This window comes from Pelmatolapia mariae, linkage group LG6, assembly GCF_036321145.2.
Source record: "Pelmatolapia mariae isolate MD_Pm_ZW linkage group LG6, Pm_UMD_F_2, whole genome shotgun sequence".
Taxonomy (NCBI): domain Eukaryota; kingdom Metazoa; phylum Chordata; class Actinopteri; order Cichliformes; family Cichlidae; genus Pelmatolapia; species Pelmatolapia mariae.
In genome coordinates, this window is record NC_086232.1 from 1,643,906 (window position 1) to 1,662,954 (window position 19,049).

The window sequence follows — 19,049 nt, forward strand, 5'->3', positions numbered from 1 at the left end:
ATCTCAGCCAGAGACAAAGGCCCTTGTGTGGTGTAGTTGGCCTCAGCCAGCAGCACAGGCCCTGGGGTGATAAACATGGCCTCATCCAGTAGTACAGCCCTTGGTGTGTTGTAGACGGCCTCATCCAGAGCCACAGGCCGTGTGTGGTGTAAATGGCCTCAGCCAGAGCCACAGGCCATGGGGTGGTGTCCAAAGCCTCAGCCAGCAGCACAGGTCCTGGTGTGGTGTCCATGGTCTCAGCCAGAAGCACAGGCCCTGGTGTAATGTAGACGGCGTCAGCGCAGGCCACAGGCCCTGGTGTAATTTAGATGACCTATGTTAGCAGAATAGGCCTCGGTGTGGTGCGGATGGCCTCACCCGGCAGCACAAGACATTGCTGAAAACAGCCAAAAGGAATGTCGTTAATGTGGCCTCATTAATGGACACCAACACCCTCCTTCTCTGGATCAAAATCAGCTCAGTGACATGAAAAGCAAATTCTTACAGCACCTGGTATTCCCAGGCAGTCTCCCATCCAAGTACTAACCAAGCCCAACCTTGCATAGCTTCCGAGATCAGACGAGATCAGGCTTTAGCAAGGCGGTATGGCCGTAAGCTGCTGGCGTCAGCACAAAGCGTCAATTTATGGTATCAAGTAGTGAGGTGGCCAATACTCGCAGTTAAGAACACAAGCCTCCAATTTAACTACAGTGTTAATGGTAACTGCATGCTTGCCTAATACCCTAACCAAAGGACTCATTTTAGCCTTTGATCAGCAACACAGGCCCTGGTGTGGTGTAAATGGCCTCAGCCAGAGCCACAGGACCTGGTGTGGTGTAGTTGGCCTCAGCCAGCATCAAAGGCCCGGGGGTGGTGTACATGGCCTCAGCCAGAGCCACAGGCACTGGTGTGGTGTCCATAGCCTCAGCCAACAGCACAGGCCCTGTTGTGGTGTCCATGGCCTCAGCCAGAAGCACTGGCCCTGGTGTGGTGTAGATGGCCTCAGACAGAGCCACATGCCCTGGTGGGGTGTAGTTGGCCTCAGCCAGCAGCACAGGTCCTGGTGTGGTGTCCATGGCCTCAGCCAGCAGCACAGGCCCTGGTGTGGTGTCCATGGCCTCAGCCAGAAGCACTGGCCCTGGTGTGGTGTAGATGGCCTCAGACAGAGCCACAGGCCCTTGTTTGGTGTAGTTGGCCTCGGCCAGCACCACAGGCCCTGGTGTGGTGTCCATAGCCTCAGCCAGCCGCACAGGCCCTGGTGTGATGAACATTGCCTCATCCAGCAGCACAGTCCTTGGTGTGTTGTAGACGAACTCATCCAGAGCCACAGGCCCTGGTGTGGTGTACATGGCCTCAGACAAAGCCACAGGCCCTGAAGAGGTGTCCATGGCCTCAGACAAAGCCACAGGCCCTGAAGAGGTGTCCATGGCCTCAGCCAGTAGCACAGGTCCTGGTGTGGTGTAGACGGCCTCAGACAGAGCCACAGTCCTTGGTGTGGTGTAGGTGTCCTAAGCTGGTTGCACAGGTCCACATCCGGAAGCACAGGCCCTGTTGTGTTGTAGATTGCCTCAGCCAGAGCCACAGACCTTGGTGTGGTGTTCATGGCCTAAGCCAGAGCTACAGGCCCACAGCAAGCAGCACAGGCCCTGGTGTGGTGTCCATACCTCAGCCAGCAGCACAGCTCCTGTTGTGGTGTAGTTGGCCTCAGCCAGCAGCACAGGTCCTGGTGTGGTGTCCATCGCCTCAGCCAGAAACACTGGCCCTGGTGTGATGTAGATGGCCTCAGCCAGAGCCACAGGACCTGGTGTGGTGTTCATGACCTCAGCCAGCATCAAAGGCCCGGGGGTGGTGTACATGGCCTCAGCCAGAGCCACAGGCACTGGTGTGGTGTCCATAGCCTCAGCCAGCAGCACAGGCCTTGGTGTGGTGTCAATGGCCTCAGCCAGTAGCACAGGCCCTGGTGTGGTGTAGGTGGCCTAAGCTGGCTGCACAGGTCCACAGCCAGCAGCACAAGCCCTGGTGTGGTGTACATGGCCTCAGCCAGAAGCACTGGCCCTGGTGTGGTGTAGATGGCCTCAGACAGAGCCACATGCCCTGGTGGGGTGTAGTTGGCCTCAGCCAGCAGCACAGGTCCTGGTGTGGTGTCCATGGCCTCAGCCAGCAGCACAGGCCCTGGTGTGGTGTCCATGGCCTCAGCCAGAAGCACTGGCCCTGGTGTGGTGTAGCTGGCCTCAGACAGAGCCACAGGCCCTGGTGTGGTGTTCATGGCCTCAGCCAGAGCCAAATGCCCTGGTGTGGTGTCCATAGCTTCAGCCAGCAGCACAGGTCTTCGTGTGGTGTCCATGGCCTCAGCCAGTAGCACAGGCCCTGGTTTGATGTAGACGGCCTCAGCCAGAGCCACAGGCCCTGGTGTGGTGTAGGTGGCCTAAGCTGGCTGCACAGGTCCACAACCAGAAGCACAGGCCCTGGCGTGGTGTAGGTGGCCTAACCTGGCTGCACAGGTCCACAACCAGAAGCACAGGACCTGGTGTGATGTAGACGGCTTCAGCCAGAGCCACAGGCCCTGGTGTGGTGTAGGTGGCCTAACCTGGCTGCACAGGTCCACAGCCAGAAGCACAGGCCCTGGTGTGGTGTAGGTGGCCTAAGCTGGCTGCACAGGTCCACAGCAAGAAGCACAGGCCCTGGTGTGGTGTCCATGGCCTCAGCCAGAAGCACTGGCCCTGGTGTGGTGTAGATGGCCTCAGACAGAGCCACAGGCCCTTGTTTGGTGTAGTTGGCCTCAGCCAGCACCACAGGCCCTGGTGTGGTGTCCATAGCCTCAGCCAGCCGCACAGGCCCTGGTGTGATGAACATTGCCTAATCCAGCAGCACAGTCCTTGGTGTGTTGTAGACGAACTCATCCAGAGCCACAGGCCCTGGTGTGCTGTACATGGCCTCAGACAAAGCCACAGGCCCTGAAGAGGTGTCCATGGCCTCAGACAAAGCCACAGGCCCTGAAGAGGTGTCCATGGCCTCAGCCAGTAGCACAGGTCCTGGTGTGGTGTAGACGGCCTCAGACAGAGCCACAGGCCTTGGTGTGGTGTAGGTGTCCTAAGCTGGCTGCACAGGTCCACATCCGGAAGCACTGGCCATGTTGTGTTGTAGATTGCCTCAGCCAGAGCCACAGACTTTGGTGTGGTGTTCATGGCCTAAGCCAGAGCTACAGGCCCACAGCAAGCAGCACAGGCCCTGGTGTGGTGTCCATAGCTCAGCCAGCAGCACAGCTCCTGGTGTGGTGTAGTTGGCCTCAGCCAGCAGCACAGGTCCTGGTGTGGTGTCCATCGCCTCAGCCAGAAACACTGGCCCTGGTGTGATGTAGATGGCCTCAGCCAGAGCCACAGGACCTGGTGTGGTGTTCATGACCTCAGCCAGCATCAAAGGCTCGGGGGTGGTGTACATGGCCTCAGCCAGAGCCACAGGCACTGGTGTGGTGTCCATAGCCTCAGCCAGTAGCACAGGCCCTGGTGTGGTGTAGGTGGCCTAAGCTGGCCGCACAGGTCCACAGCCAGCAGCACAAGCCCTGGTGTGGTGTACATGGCCTCAGCTAGAGGCACAGGCCCTGGTGTGGTGTAGATGATCTCAGCCAGAGACACAGGCCCTTGTGTGGTGTAGTTGGCCTCAGCCAGCAGCACAGGCCCTGGGGTGATAAACATGGCCTCATCCAGTAGTACAGCCCTTGGTGTGTTGTAGACGGCCTCATCCAGAGCCACAGGCCGTGTGTGGTGTACATGGCCTCAGCCAGATCCAAAGGCTCTGGGGTGGTGTCCATAGCCTCAGCCAGCAGCACAGGTCCTGGTGTGGTGTCCATGGCCTCAGCCAGTAGCACAGGCCCTGGTGTGGTGTAGGTGGCCTAAGCTGGCTGCACAGGTCCACAGCCAGCAGCACAGGCCCTGGTGTGGTGTACATGGCCTCAGCTAGAGGCACAGGCCCTGGTGTGGTGTAGATGGTCTCAGCCAGAGACACAGGCCCTTGGTGTGTTGTAGATGGCCTCATCAGGAGCCACAGGCCCTGTTGTGGTGTAGGTTGCCTCAGTCAGCACCACAGGCCCTGTGTGGTGTGCATGGCCTCAGCCAGTAGCACAGGCCCTGGTGTGATGTAGACTGCTTCAGCCAGAGCCACAGGCCATGGTGTGGTGTAGGTGGCCTAAGCTGGCTGCACAGGTCCACAGCCAGCAGTACAGGCCCTGGTGTGGTGTCCATGGCCTCAACCAGATGCACTGGCCGTGGTGTGGTGTAGCTGGCCTCAGCCAGAGCCACAGGCCCTGGTGTGGTGTTCATGGCCTCAGCCAGAGCCAAATGCCCTGGTGTGGTGTCCATAGCTTCAGCCAGCAGCACAGGTCTTGGTGTGGTGTCCATGGCCTCAGCCAGTAGCACAGGCCCTGGTGTGATGTAGACGGCCTCAGCCAGAGCCACAGGACCCTGGTGTGGTGTAGGTGGCCTAAGCTGGCTGCACAGGTCCACAGCCAGAAGCACAGGCCCTGGCGTGGTGTAGGTGGCCTAACCTGGCTGCACAGGTCCACAACCAGAAGCACAGGACCTGGTGTGATGTAGACGGCTTCAGCCAGAGCCACAGGCCCTGGTGTGGTGTAGGTGGCCTAACCTGGCTGCACAGGTCCACAGCCAGAAGCACAGGCCCTGGTGTGGTGAAGGTGGCCTAAGCTGGCTGCACAGGTCCACAGCCAGAAGCACAGGCCCTGTGTGGTGTAAATGGCCTCAGCCAGAGCCACAGGCCATGGGGTGGTGTCCAAAGCCTCAGCCAGCAGCACAGGTCCTGGTGTGGTGTAAATGGCCTCAGCCAGAGCCACAGGCCATGGGGTGGTGTCCATGGCCTCAGCCAGATGCACTGGCCGTGGTGTGGTGTAGCTGGCCTCAGCCAGAGCCACAGGCCCTGGTGTGGTGTTCATGGCCTCAGCCAGAGCCAAATGCCCTGGTGTGGTGTCCATAGCTTCAGCCAGCAGCACAGGTCTTGGTGTGGTGTCCATGGCCTCAGCCAGTAGCACAGGCCCTGGTGTGATGTAGACGGCCTCAGCCAGAGCCACAGGCCCTGGTGTGGTGTAGGTGGCCTAAGCTGGCTGCACAGGTCCACAACCAGAAGCACAGGCCCTGGCGTGGTGTAGGTGGCCTAACCTGGCTGCACAGGTCCACAACCAGAAGCACAGGACCTGGTGTGATGTAGACGGCTTCAGCCAGAGCCACAGGCCCTGGTGTGGTGTAGGTGGCCTAAGCTGGCTGCACAGGTCCACAGCCAGAAGCACAGGCCCTGTGTGGTGTAAATGGCCTCAGCCAGAGCCACAGGCCCTGGGGTGGTGTCCAAAGCCTCAGCCAGCAGCACAGGTCCTGGTGTGGTGTCCATGGTCTCAGCCAGAAGCACAGGCCCTGGTGTAATGTAGACGGCGTCAGCGCAGGCCACAGGCCCTGGTGTAATTTAGATGACCTATGTTAGCAGAATAGGCTTCGGTGTGGTGCGGATGGCCTCACCCGGCAGCACAAGACATTGCTGAAAACAGCCAAAAGGAATGTCGTTAATGTGGCCTCATTAATGGACACCAACACCCTCCTTCTCTGGATCAAAATCAGCTCAGTGACATGAAAAGCAAATTCTTACAGCACCTGGTATTCCCAGGCAGTCTCCCATCCAAGTACTAACCAAGCCCAACCTTGCATAGCTTCCGAGATCAGACGAGATCAGGCTTTGGCAAGGCGGTATGGCCGTAAGCTGCTGGCGTCAGCACAAAGCGTCAATTTATGGTATCAAGTAGTGAGGTGGCCAATACTCGCAGTTACGAACACAAGCCTCCAATTTAACTACAGTGTTAATGGTAACTGCATGCTTGCCTAATACCCTAACCAAAGGACTCATTTTAGCCTTTGATCAGCAACACAGGCCCTGGTGTGGTGTAAATGGCCTCAGCCAGAGCCACAGGACCTGGTGTGGTGTAGTTGGCCTCAGCCAGCATCAAAGGCCCGGGGGTGGTGTACATGGCCTCAGCCAGAGCCACAGGCACTGGTGTGGTGTCCATAGCCTCAGCCAACAGCACAGGCCCTGTTGTGGTGTCCATGGCCTCAGCCAGAAGCACTGGCCCTGGTGTGGTGTAGATGGCCTCAGACAGAGCCACATGCCCTGGTGGGGTGTAGTTGGCCTCAGCCAGCAGCACAGGTCCTGGTGTGGTGTCCATGGCCTCAGCCAGCAGCACAGGCCCTGGTGTGGTGTCCATGGCCTCAGCCAGAAGCACTGGCCCTGGTGTGGTGTAGATGGCCTCAGACAGAGCCACAGGCCCTTGTTTGGTGTAGTTGGCCTCAGCCAGCACCACAGGCCCTGGTGTGGTGTCCATAGCCTCAGCCAGCCGCACAGGCCCTGGTGTGATGAACATTGCCTCATCCAGCAGCACAGTCCTTGGTGTGTTGTAGACGACCTCATCCAGAGCCACAGGCCCTGGTGTGGTGTACATGGCCTCAGACAAAGCCACAGGCCCTGAAGAGGTGTCCATGGCCTCAGCCAGTAGCACAGGTCCTGGTGTGGTGTAGACGGCCTCAGACAGAGCCACAGGCCTTGGTGTGGTGTAGGTGGCCTAAGCTGGCTGCACAGGTCCACATCCGGAAGCACAGGCCCTGTTGTGTTGTAGATTGCCTCAGCCAGAGCCACAGACCTTGGTGTGGTGTTCATGGCCTAAGCCAGAGCTACAGGCCCACAGCAAGCAGCACAGGACCTGGTGTGGTGTCCATAGCTCAGCCAGCAGCACAGCTCCTGTTGTGGTGTAGTTGGCCTCAGCCAGCAGCACAGGTCCTGGTGTGGTGTCCATCGCCTCAGCCAGAAACACTGGCCCTGGTGTGATGTAGATGGCCTCAGCCAGAGCCACAGGACCTGGTGTGGTGTTCATGACCTCAGCCAGCATCAAAGGCCCGGGGGTGGTGTAAATGGCCTCAGCCAGAGCCACAGGCACTGGTGTGGTGTCCCTAGCCTCAGCCAGCAGCACAGGCCTTGGTGTGGTGTCCCTGGACTCAGCCAGTAGCACAAGCCCTGGTGTGGTGTAGGTGGCCTAAGCTGGCTGCACATGTCCACAGCCAGCAGCACAAGCCCTGGTGTGGTGTACATGGCCTCAGCTAGAGGCACAGGCCCTGGTGTGGTGTAGATGATCTCAGCCAGAGACAAAGGCCCTTGTGTGGTGTAGTTGGCCTCAGCCAGCAGCACAGGCCCTGGGGTGATAAACATGGCCTCATCCAGTAGTACAGCCCTTGGTGTGTTGTAGACGGCCTCATCCAGAGCCACAGGCCGTGTGTGGTGTAAATGGCCTCAGCCAGAGCCACAGGCCATGGGGTGGTGTCCAAAGCCTCAGCCAGCAGCACAGGTCCTGGTGTGGTGTCCATGGTCTCAGCCAGAAGCACAGGCCCTGGTGTAATGTAGACGGCGTCAGCGCAGGCCACAGGCCCTGGTGTAATTTAGATGACCTATGTTAGCAGAATAGGCCTCGGTGTGGTGCGGATGGCCTCACCCGGCAGCACAAGACATTGCTGAAAACAGCCAAAAGGAATGTCGTTAATGTGGCCTCATTAATGGACACCAACACCCTCCTTCTCTGGATCAAAATCAGCTCAGTGACATGAAAAGCAAATTCTTACAGCACCTGGTATTCCCAGGCAGTCTCCCATCCAAGTACTAACCAAGCCCAACCTTGCATAGCTTCCGAGATCAGACGAGATCAGGCTTTAGCAAGGCGGTATGGCCGTAAGCTGCTGGCGTCAGCACAAAGCGTCAATTTATGGTATCAAGTAGTGAGGTGGCCAATACTCGCAGTTACGAACACAAGCCTCCAATTTAACTACAGTGTTAATGGTAACTGCATGCTTGCCTAATACCCTAACCAAAGGACTCATTTTAGCCTTTGATCAGCAACACAGGCCCTGGTGTGGTGTAAATGGCCTCAGCCAGAGCCACAGGACCTGGTGTGGTGTAGTTGGCCTCAGCCAGCATCAAAGGCCCGGGGGTGGTGTACATGGCCTCAGCCAGAGCCACAGGCACTGGTGTGGTGTCCATAGCCTCAGCCAACAGCACAGGCCCTGTTGTGGTGTCCATGGCCTCAGCCAGAAGCACTGGCCCTGGTGTGGTGTAGATGGCCTCAGACAGAGCCACATGCCCTGGTGGGGTGTAGTTGGCCTCAGCCAGCAGCACAGGTCCTGGTGTGGTGTCCATGGCCTCAGCCAGCAGCACAGGCCCTGGTGTGGTGTCCATGGCCTCAGCCAGAAGCACTGGCCCTGGTGTGGTGTAGATGGCCTCAGACAGAGCCACAGGCCCTTGTTTGGTGTAGTTGGCCTCGGCCAGCACCACAGGCCCTGGTGTGGTGTCCATAGCCTCAGCCAGCCGCACAGGCCCTGGTGTGATGAACATTGCCTCATCCAGCAGCACAGTCCTTGGTGTGTTGTAGACGAACTCATCCAGAGCCACAGGCCCTGGTGTGGTGTACATGGCCTCAGACAAAGCCACAGGCCCTGAAGAGGTGTCCATGGCCTCAGACAAAGCCACAGGCCCTGAAGAGGTGTCCATGGCCTCAGCCAGTAGCACAGGTCCTGGTGTGGTGTAGACGGCCTCAGACAGAGCCACAGTCCTTGGTGTGGTGTAGGTGTCCTAAGCTGGTTGCACAGGTCCACATCCGGAAGCACAGGCCCTGTTGTGTTGTAGATTGCCTCAGCCAGAGCCACAGACCTTGGTGTGGTGTTCATGGCCTAAGCCAGAGCTACAGGCCCACAGCAAGCAGCACAGGCCCTGGTGTGGTGTCCATACCTCAGCCAGCAGCACAGCTCCTGTTGTGGTGTAGTTGGCCTCAGCCAGCAGCACAGGTCCTGGTGTGGTGTCCATCGCCTCAGCCAGAAACACTGGCCCTGGTGTGATGTAGATGGCCTCAGCCAGAGCCACAGGACCTGGTGTGGTGTTCATGACCTCAGCCAGCATCAAAGGCCCGGGGGTGGTGTACATGGCCTCAGCCAGAGCCACAGGCACTGGTGTGGTGTCCATAGCCTCAGCCAGCAGCACAGGCCTTGGTGTGGTGTCAATGGCCTCAGCCAGTAGCACAGGCCCTGGTGTGGTGTAGGTGGCCTAAGCTGGCTGCACAGGTCCACAGCCAGCAGCACAAGCCCTGGTGTGGTGTACATGGCCTCAGCTAGAGGCACAGGCCCTGGTGTGGTGTAGATGATCTCAGCCAGAGACACAGGCCCTTGTGTGGTGTAGTTGGCCTCAGCCAGCAGCACAGGCCCTGGGGTGATAAACATGGCCTCATCCAGTAGTACAGCCCTTGGTGTGTTGTAGACGGCCTCATCCAGAGCCACAGGCCGTGTGTGGTGTACATGGCCTCAGCCAGATCCAAAGGCTCTGGGGTGGTGTCCATAGCCTCAGCCAGCAGCACAGGTCCTGGTGTGGTGTCCATGGCCTCAGCCAGTAGCACAGGCCCTGGTGTGGTGTAGGTGGCCTAAGCTGGCTGCACAGGTCCACAGCCAGCAGCACAGGCCCTGGTGTGGTGTACATGGCCTCAGCTAGAGGCACAGGCCCTGGTGTGGTGTAGATGGTCTCAGCCAGAGACACAGGCCCTTGGTGTGTTGTAGATGGCCTCATCAGGAGCCACAGGCCCTGTTGTGGTGTAGGTTGCCTCAGTCAGCACCACAGGCCCTGTGTGGTGTGCATGGCCTCAGCCAGTAGCACAGGCCCTGGTGTGATGTAGACTGCTTCAGCCAGAGCCACAGGCCATGGTGTGGTGTAGGTGGCCTAAGCTGGCTGCACAGGTCCACAGCCAGCAGTACAGGCCCTGGTGTGGTGTCCATGGCCTCAGCCAGATGCACTGGCCGTGGTGTGGTGTAGCTGGCCTCAGCCAGAGCCACAGGCCCTGGTGTGGTGTTCATGGCCTCAGCCAGAGCCAAATGCCCTGGTGTGGTGTCCATAGCTTCAGCCAGCAGCACAGGTCTTGGTGTGGTGTCCATGGCCCCAGCCAGTAGCACAGGCCCTGGTGTGATGTAGACGGCCTCAGCCAGAGCCACAGGCCCTGGTGTGGTGTAGGTGGCCTAAGCTGGCTGCACAGGTCCACAGCCAGAAGCACAGGCCCTGGCGTGGTGTAGGTGGCCTAACCTGGCTGCACAGGTCCACAACCAGAAGCACAGGACCTGGTGTGATGTAGACGGCTTCAGCCAGAGCCACAGGCCCTGGTGTGGTGTAGGTGGCCTAACCTGGCTGCACAGGTCCACAGCCAGAAGCACAGGCCCTGGTGTGGTGAAGGTGGCCTAAGCTGGCTGCACAGGTCCACAGCCAGAAGCACAGGCCCTGTGTGGTGTAAATGGCCTCAGCCAGAGCCACAGGCCATGGGGTGGTGTCCAAAGCCTCAGCCAGCAGCACAGGTCCTGGTGTGGTGTCCATGGTCTCAGCCAGAAGCACAGGCCCTGGTGTAATGTAGACGGCGTCAGCGCAGGCCACAGGCCCTGGTGTAATTTAGATGACCTATGTTAGCAGAATAGGCCTCGGTGTGGTGCGGATGGCCTCACCCGGCAGCACAAGACATTGCTGAAAACAGCCAAAAGGAATGTCGTTAATGTGGCCTCATTAATGGACACCAACACCCTCCTTCTCTGGATCAAAACCAGCTCAGTGACATGAAAAGCAAATTCTTACAGCACCTGGTATTCCCAGGCAGTCTCCCATCCAAGTACTAACCAAGCCCAACCTTGCATAGCTTCCGAGATCAGACGAGATCGGGCTTTGGCAAGGCGGTATGGCCGTAAGCTGCTGGCGTAAGCACAAAGCGTCAATTTATGATATCAAGTAGTGAGGTGGCCAATACTCGCAGTTACGAACACAAGCCTCCAATTTAACTACAGTGTTAATGGTAACTGCATGCTTGCCTAATACCCTAACCAAAGGACTCATTTTAGCCTTTGATCAGCAACACAGGCCCTGGTGTGGTGTAAATGGCCTCAGCCAGAGCCACAGGACCTGGTGTGGTGTAGTTGGCCTCAGCCAGCATCAAAGGCCCGGGGGTGGTGTACATGGCCTCAGCCAGAGCCACAGGCACTGGTGTGGTGTCCATAGCCTCAGCCAACAGCACAGGCCCTGTTGTGGTGTCCATGGCCTCAGCCAGAAGCACTGGCCCTGGTGTGGTGTAGATGGCCTCAGACAGAGCCACATGCCCGGGTGGGGTGTAGTTGGCCTCAGCCAGCAGCACAGGTCCTGGTGTGGTGTCCATGGCCTCAGCCAGCAGCACAGGCCCTGGTGTGGTGTCCATGGCCTCAGCCAGAAGCACTGGCCCTGGTGTGGTGTAGATGGCCTCAGACAGAGCCACAGGCCCTTGTTTGGTGTAGTTGGCCTCAGCCAGCACCACAGGCCCTGGTGTGGTGTCCATAGCCTCAGCCAGCCGCACAGGCCCTGGTGTGATGAACATTGCCTCATCCAGCAGCACAGTCCTTGGTGTGTTGTAGACGACCTCATCCAGAGCCACAGGCCCTGGTGTGGTGTACATGGCCTCAGACAAAGCCACAGGCCCTGAAGAGGTGTCCATGGCCTCAGCCAGTAGCACAGGTCCTGGTGTGGTGTAGACGGCCTCAGACAGAGCCACAGGCCTTGGTGTGGTGTAGGTGGCCTAAGCTGGCTGCACAGGTCCACATCCGGAAGCACAGGCCCTGTTGTGTTGTAGATTGCCTCAGCCAGAGCCACAGACCTTGGTGTGGTGTAGATGGCCTCAGACAGAGCCACAGGCCCTTGTTTGGTGTAGTTGGCCTCGGCCAGCACCACAGGCCCTGGTGTGGTGTCCATAGTCTCAGCCAGCCGCACAGGCCCTGGTGTGATGAACATTGCCTCATCCAGCAGCACAGTCCTTGGTGTGTTGTAGACGAACTCATCCAGAGCCACAGGCCCTGGTGTGGTGTACATGGCCTCAGACAAAGCCACAGGCCCTGAAGAGGTGTCCATGGCCTCAGACAAAGCCACAGGCCCTGAAGAGGTGTCCATGGCCTCAGCCAGTAGCACAGGTCCTGGTGTGGTGTAGACGGCCTCAGACAGAGCCACAGTCCTTGGTGTGGTGTAGATGTCCTAAGCTAGCTGCACAGGTCCACATCCGGAAGAACTGGCCCTGTTGTGTTGTAGATTGCCTCAGCCAGAGCCACAGACCTTGGTGTGGTGTTCATGGCCTAAGCCAGAGCTACAGGCCCACAGCAAGCAGCACAGGCCCTGGTGTGGTGTTCATAGCTCAGCCAGCAGCACAGCTCCTGTTGTGGTGTAGTTGGCCTCAGCCAGCAGCACAGGTCCTGGTGTGGTGTCCATGGCCTCAGCCAGCAGCACAGGTCCTGGTGTGGTGTCCATCGCCTCAGCCAGAAACACTGGCCCTGGTGTGATGTAGATGGCCTCAGCCAGAGCCACAGGACCTGGTGTGGTGTTCATGACCTCAGCCAGCATCAAAGGCCCGGGGGTGGTGTACATGGCCTCAGCCAGAGCCACAGGCACTGGTGTGGTGTCCATAGCCTCAGCCAGCAGCACAGGCCTTGGTGTGGTGTCAATGGCCTCAGCCAGTAGCACAGGCCCTGGTGTGGTGTAGGTGGCCTAAGCTGGCTGCACAGGTCCACAGCCAGCAGCACAAGCCCTGGTGTGGTGTACATGGCCTCAGCTAGAGGCACAGGCCCTGGTGTGGTGTAGATGATCTCAGCCAGAGACACAGGCCCTTGTGTGGTGTAGTTGGCCTCAGCCAGCAGCACAGGCCCTGGGGTGATAAACATGGCCTCATCCAGTAGTACAGCCCTTGGTGTGTTGTAGACGGCCTCATCCAGAGCCACAGGCCGTGTGTGGTGTACATGGCCTCAGCCAGATCCAAAGGCTCTGGGGTGGTGTCCATAGCCTCAGCCAGCAGCACAGGTCCTGGTGTGGTGTCCATGGCCTCAGCCAGTAGCACAGGCCCTGGTGTGGTGTAGGTGGCCTAAGCTGGCTGCACAGGTCCACAGCCAGCAGCACAGGCCCTGTTGCGGTGTACATGGCCTCAGCTAGAGGCACAGGCCCTGGTGTGGTGTAGATGGTCTCAGCTAGAGGCACAGGCCCTTGGTGTGTTGTAGATGGCCTCATCAGGAGCCACAGGCCCTGTTGTGGTGTAGGTTGCCTCAGTCAGCACCACAGGCCCTGTGTGGTGTGCATGGCCTCAGCCAGTAGCACAGGACCTGGTGTGATGTAGACTGCTTCAGCCAGAGCCACAGGCCATGGTGTGGTGTAGGTGGCCTAAGCTGGCTGCACAGGTCCACAGCCAGCAGTACAGGCCCTGGTGTGGTGTCCATGGCCTCAGCCAGATGCACTGGCCGTGGTGTGGTGTAGCTGGCCTCAGCCAGAGCCACAGGCCCTGGTGTGGTGTTCATGGCCTCAGCCAGAGCCAAATGCCCTGGTGTGGTGTCCATAGCTTCAGCCAGCAGCACAGGTCTTGGTGTGGTGTCCATGGCCTCAGCCAGTAGCACAGGCCCTGGTGTGATGTAGACGGCCTCAGCCAGAGCCACAGGCCCTGGTGTGGTGTAGGTGGCCTAAGCTGGCTGCACAGGTCCACAACCAGAAGCACAGGCCCTGGCGTGGTGTAGGTGGCCTAACCTGGCTGCACAGGTCCACAACCAGAAGCACAGGACCTGGTGTGATGTAGACGGCCTCAGCCAGAGCCACAGGCCCTGGTGTGGTGTAGGTGGCCTAACCTGGCTGCACAGGTCCACAGCCAGAAGCACAGGCCCTGTGTGGTGTAAATGGCCTCAGCCAGAGCCACAGGCCCTGGGGTGGTGTCCAAAGCCTCAGCCAGCAGCACAGGTCCTGGTGTGGTGTCCATGGTCTCAGCCAGAAGCACAGGCCCTGGTGTAATGTAGACGGCGTCAGCGCAGGCCACAGGCCCTGGTGTAATTTAGATGACCTATGTTAGCAGAATAGGCCTCGGTGTGGTGCGGATGGTCTCACCCGGCAGCACAAGACATTGCTGAAAACAGCCAAAAGGAATGTCGTTAATGTGGCCTCATTAATGGACACCAACACCCTCCTTCTCTGGATCAAAACCAGCTCAGTGACATGAAAAGCAAATGCTTACAGCACCTGGTATTCCCAGGCAGTCTCCCATCCAAGTACTAACCAAGCCCAACCTTGCATAGCTTCCGAGATCAGACGAGATCGGGCTTTGGCAAGGCGGTATGGCCGTAAGCTGCTGGCGTCAGCACAAAGCGTCAATTTATGGTATCAAGTAGTGAGGTGGCCAATACTCGCAGTTACGAACACAAGCCTCCAATTTAACTACAGTGTTAATGGTAACTGCATGCTTGCCTAATACCCTAACCAAAGGACTCATTTTAGCCTTTGATCAGCAACACAGGCCCTGGTGTGGTGTAAATGGCCTCAGCCAGAGCCACAGGACCTGGTGTGGTGTAGTTGGCCTCAGCCAGCATCAAAGGCCCGGGGGTGGTGTACATGGCCTCAGCCAGAGCCACAGGCACTGGTGTGGTGTCCATAGCCTCAGCCAACAGCACAGGCCCTGTTGTGGTGTCCATGGCCTCAGCCAGAAGCACTGGCCCCGGTGTGGTGTAGATGGCCTCAGACAGAGCCACATGCCCTGGTGGGGTGTAGTTGGCCTCAGCCAGCAGCACAGGTCCTGGTGTGGTGTAGTTGGCCTCAGCCAGCATCAAAGGCCCGGGGGTGGTGTACATGGCCTCAGCCAGAGCCACAGGCACTGGTGTGGTGTCCATAGCCTCAGCCAGAAGCACTGGCCCTGGTGTGGTGTAGATGGCCTAAGCTGGCTGCACAGGTCCACAGCCAGCAGCACAGGCCCTGGTGTGGTGTACATGGCCTCAGCTAGAGGCACAGGCCCTGGTGTGGTGTAGATGGTCTCAGCCAGAGACACAGGCCCTTGGTGTGTTGTAGATGGCCTCATCAGGAGCCACAGGCCCTGTTGTGGTGTAGGTTGCCTCAGTCAGCAGCACAGGCCCTGTGTGGTGTCCATAGCCTCAGCCAGCCGCACAGGCCCTGGTGTGATGAACACTGCCTCATCCAGCAGCACAGTCCTTGGTGTGTTGTAGACGACCTCATCCAGAGCCACAGGCCCTGGTGTGGTGTACATGGCCTCAGACAAAGCCACAGGCCCTGAAGAGGTGTCCATGGCCTCAGCCAGTAGCACAGGTCCTGGTGTGGTGTAGACGGCCTCAGACAGAGCCACAGGCCTTGAAGAGGTGTCCATGGCCTCAGCCAGTAGCACAGGTCCTGGTGTGGTGTAGACGGCCTCAGACAGAGCCACAGGCCTTGGTGTGGTGTAGGTGGCCTAAGCTGGCTGCACAGGTCCACATCCGGAAGCTCAGGCCCTGTTGTGTTGTAGATTGCCTCAGCCAGAGCCACAGACCTTGGTGTGGTGTTCATGGCCTAAGCCAGAGCTACAGGCCCACAGCAAGCAGCACAGGCCCTGGTGTGGTGTCCATAGCTCAGCCAGCAGCACAGCTCCTGTTGTGGTGTAGTTGGCCTCAGCCAGCAGCACAGGTCCTGGTGTGGTGTCCATCGCCTCAGCCAGAAACACTGGCCCTGGTGTGATGTAGATGGCCTCAGCCAGAGCCACAGGACCTGGTGTGGTGTTCATGACCTCAGCCAGCATCAAAGGCCCGGGGGTGGTGTACATGGCCTAAGCCAGAGCCACAGGCACTGGTGTGGTGTCCATAGCCTCAGCCAGCAGCACAGGCCTTGGTGTGGTGTCCATGGCCTCAGCCAGTAGCACAGGCCCTGGTGTGGTGTAGGTGGCCTAAGCTGGCTGCACAGGTCCACAGCCAGCAGCACAAGCCCTGGTGTGGTGTACATGGCCTCAGCTAGAGGCACAGGCCCTGGTGTGGTGTAGATGATCTCAGCCAGAGACACAGGCCCTTGTGTGGTGTAGTTGGCCTCAGCCAGCAGCACAGGCCCTGGGGTGATAAACATGGCCTCATCCAGTAGTACAGCCCTTGGTGTGTTGTAGACGGCCTCATCCAGAGCCACAGGCCGTGTGTGGTGTACATGGCCTCAGCCAGATCCAAAGGCTCTGGGGTGGTGTCCATAGCCTCAGCCAGCAGCACAGGTCCTGGTGTGGTGTCCATGGCCTCAGCCAGTAGCACAGGCCCTGGTGTGGTGTAGGTGGCCTAAGCTGGCTGCACAGGTCCACAGCCAGCAGCACAGGCCCTGGTGTGGTGTACATGGCCTCAGCTAGAGGCACAGGCCCTGGTGTGGTGTAGATGGTCTCAGCCAGAGACACAGGCCCTTGGTGTGTTGTAGATGGCCTCATCAGGAGCCACAGGCCCTGTTGTGGTGTAGGTTGCCTCAGTCAGCAGCACAGGCCCTGTGTGGTGTCCATGGCCTCAGCCAGTAGCACAGGCCCTGGTGTGATGTAGACTGCTTCAGCCAGAGCCACAGGCCATGGTGTGGTGTAGGTGGCCTAAGCTGGCTGCACAGGTCCACAGCCAGCAGCACAGGCCCTGGTGTGGTGTCCATGGCCTCAGCCAGATGCACTGGCCGTGGTGTGGTGTAGCTGGCCTCAGCCAGAGCCACAGGCCCTGGTGTGGTGTTCATGGCCTCAGCCAGAGCCAAATGCCCTGGTGTGGTGTCCATAGCTTCAGCCAGCAGCACAGGTCTTGGTGTGGTGTCCATGGCCTCAGCCAGTAGCACAGGCCCTGGTGTGATGTAGATGGCCTCAGCCAGAGCCACAGGCCCTGGTGTGGTGTAGGTGGCCTAAGCTGGCTGCACAGGTCCACAGCCAGAAGCACAGGCCCTGGCGTGGTGTAGGTGGCCTAACCTGGCTGCACAGGTCCACAACCAGAAGCACAGGACCTGGTGTGATGTAGACGGCTTCTGCCAGAGCCACAGGCCCTGGTGTGGTGTAGGTGGCCTAAGCTGGCTGCACAGGTCCACAGCCAGAAGCCACAGGCCCTGTGTGGTGTAAATGGCCTCAGCCAGAGCCACAGGCCCTGGGGTGGTGTCCAAAGCCTCAGCCAGCAGCACAGGTCCTGGTGTGGTGTCCATGGTCTCAGCCAGAAGCACAGGCCCTGGTGTAATGTAGACGGCGTCAGCGCAGGCCACAGGCCCTGGTGTAATTTAGATGACCTATGTTAGCAGAATAGGTCTCGGTGTGGTGCGGATGGCCTCACCCGGCAGCACAAGACATTGCTGAAAACAGCCAAAAGGAATGTCGTTAATGTGGCCTCATTAATTGACACCAACACCCTCCTTCTCTGGATCAAAACCAGCTAAGTGACATGAAAAGCAAATGCTTACAGCACCTGGTATTCCCAGGCAGTCTCCCATCCAAGTACTAACCAAGCCCAACCTTGCATAGCTTCCGAGATCAGACGAGATCGGGCTTTGGCAAGGCGGTATGGCCGTAAGCTGCTGGCGTCAGCACAAAGCGTCAATTTATGGTATCAAGTAGTGAGGTGGCCAATACTCGCAGTTACGAACACAAGCCTCCAATTTAACTACAGTGTTAATGGTAACTGCATGCTTGCCTAATACCCTAACCAAAGGACTCATTTTAGCCTTTGATCAGCAACACAGGCCCTGGTGTGGTGTAAATGGCCTCAGCCAGAGCCACAGGACCTGGTGTGGTGTAGTTGGCCTCAGCCAGCATCAAAGGCCCGGGGGTGGTGTACATGGCCTCAGCCAGAGCCACAGGCACTGGTGTGGTGTCCATAGCCTCAGCCAACAGCACAGGCCCTGTTGTGGTGTCCATGGCCTCAGCCAGAAGCACTGGCCCTGGTGTGGTGTAGATGGCCTCAGACAGAGCCACATGCCCTGGTGGGGTGTAGTTGGCCTCAGCCAGCAGCACAGGTCCTGGTGTGGTGTCCATGGCCTCAGCCAGCAGCACAGGCCCTGGTGTGGTGTCCATGGCCTCAGCCAGAAGCACTGGCCCTGGTGTGGTGTAGCTGGCCTCAGACAGAGCCACAGGCCCTGGTGTGGTGTTCATGGCCTCAGCCAGAGCCAAATGCCCTGGTGTGGTGTCCATAGCTTCAGCCAGCAGCACAGGTCTTCGTGTGGTGTCCATGGCCTCAGCCAGTAGCACAGGCCCTGGTTTGATGTAGACGGCCTCAGCCAGAGCCACAGGCCCTGGTGTGGTGTAGGTGGCCTAAGCTGGCTGCACAGGTCCACAACCAGAAGCACAGGCCCTGGCGTGGTGTAGGTGGCCTAACCTGGCTGCACAGGTCCACAACCAGAAGCACAGGACCTGGTGTGATGTAGACGGCTTCAGCCAGAGCCACAGGCCCTGGTGTGGTGTAGGTGGCCTAACCTGGCTGCACAGGTCCACAGCCAGAAGCACAGGCCCTGGTGTGGTGTAGGTGGCCTAAGCTGGCTGCACAGGTCCACAGCAAGAAGCACAGGCCCTGGTGTGGTGTCCATGGCCTCAGCCAGAAGCACTGGCCCTGGTGTGGTGTAGATGGCCTCAGACAGAGCCACAGGCCCTTGTTTGGTGTAGTTGGCCTCAGCCAGCACCACAGGCCCTGGTGTGGTGTCCATAGCCTCAGCCAGCCGCACAGGCCCTGGTGTGATGAACATTGCCTAATCCAGCAGCACAGTCCTTGGTGTGTTGTAGACGAACTCATCCAGAGCCACAGGCCCTGGTGTGCTGTACATGGCCTCAGACAAAGCCACAGGCCCTGAAGAGGTGTCCATGGCCTCAGACAAAGCCACAGGCCCTGAAGAGGTGTCCATGGCCTCAGCCAGTAGCACAGGTCCTGGTGTGGTGTAGACGGCCTCAGACAGAGCCACAGGCCTTGGTGTGGTGTAGGTGTCCTAAGCTGGCTGCACAGGTCCACATCCGGAAGCACTGGCCATGTTGTGTTGTAGATTGCCTCAGCCAGAGCCACAGACTTTGGTGTGGTGTTCATGGCCTAAGCCAGAGCTACAGGCCCACAGCAAGCAGCACAGGCCCTGGTGTGGTGTCCATAGCTCAGCCAGCAGCACAGCTCCTGGTGTGGTGTAGTTGGCCTCAGCCAGCAGCACAGGTCCTGGTGTGGTGTCCATCGCCTCAGCCAGAAACACTGGCCCTGGTGTGATGTAGATGG

General features: G+C 58.8%; 2 non-coding genes and 4 pseudogenes across 2 annotated transcripts; all 6 read right to left on the minus strand.

Annotated features, from left to right (window-relative positions):
- Nucleotides 1–477: 477 nt before the first annotated feature.
- On the minus strand, nt 478–596 carry LOC134629951 (5S ribosomal RNA; annotated as a pseudogene).
- A 5,019-nt stretch (nt 597–5,615) lies between these two features.
- LOC134630020 (5S ribosomal RNA) lies at nt 5,616–5,734 on the minus strand (annotated as a pseudogene).
- Nucleotides 5,735–7,627: 1,893 nt separating this feature from the next.
- Nucleotides 7,628–7,746, minus strand: LOC134629952 (5S ribosomal RNA; annotated as a pseudogene).
- Nucleotides 7,747–10,655: 2,909 nt separating this feature from the next.
- On the minus strand, nt 10,656–10,774 carry LOC134629901 (5S ribosomal RNA; annotated as a pseudogene).
- Nucleotides 10,775–14,073: 3,299 nt separating this feature from the next.
- Nucleotides 14,074–14,192, minus strand: LOC134630187 (5S ribosomal RNA). The gene has a single exon (XR_010094249.1). It is a non-coding gene; the product is annotated as a 5S ribosomal RNA (ribosomal RNA).
- A 3,066-nt stretch (nt 14,193–17,258) lies between these two features.
- LOC134630188 (5S ribosomal RNA) lies at nt 17,259–17,377 on the minus strand. Its single transcript, XR_010094250.1, has one exon. It is a non-coding gene; the product is annotated as a 5S ribosomal RNA (ribosomal RNA).
- Between the last annotated feature and the right edge of the window lie 1,672 nt (nt 17,378–19,049).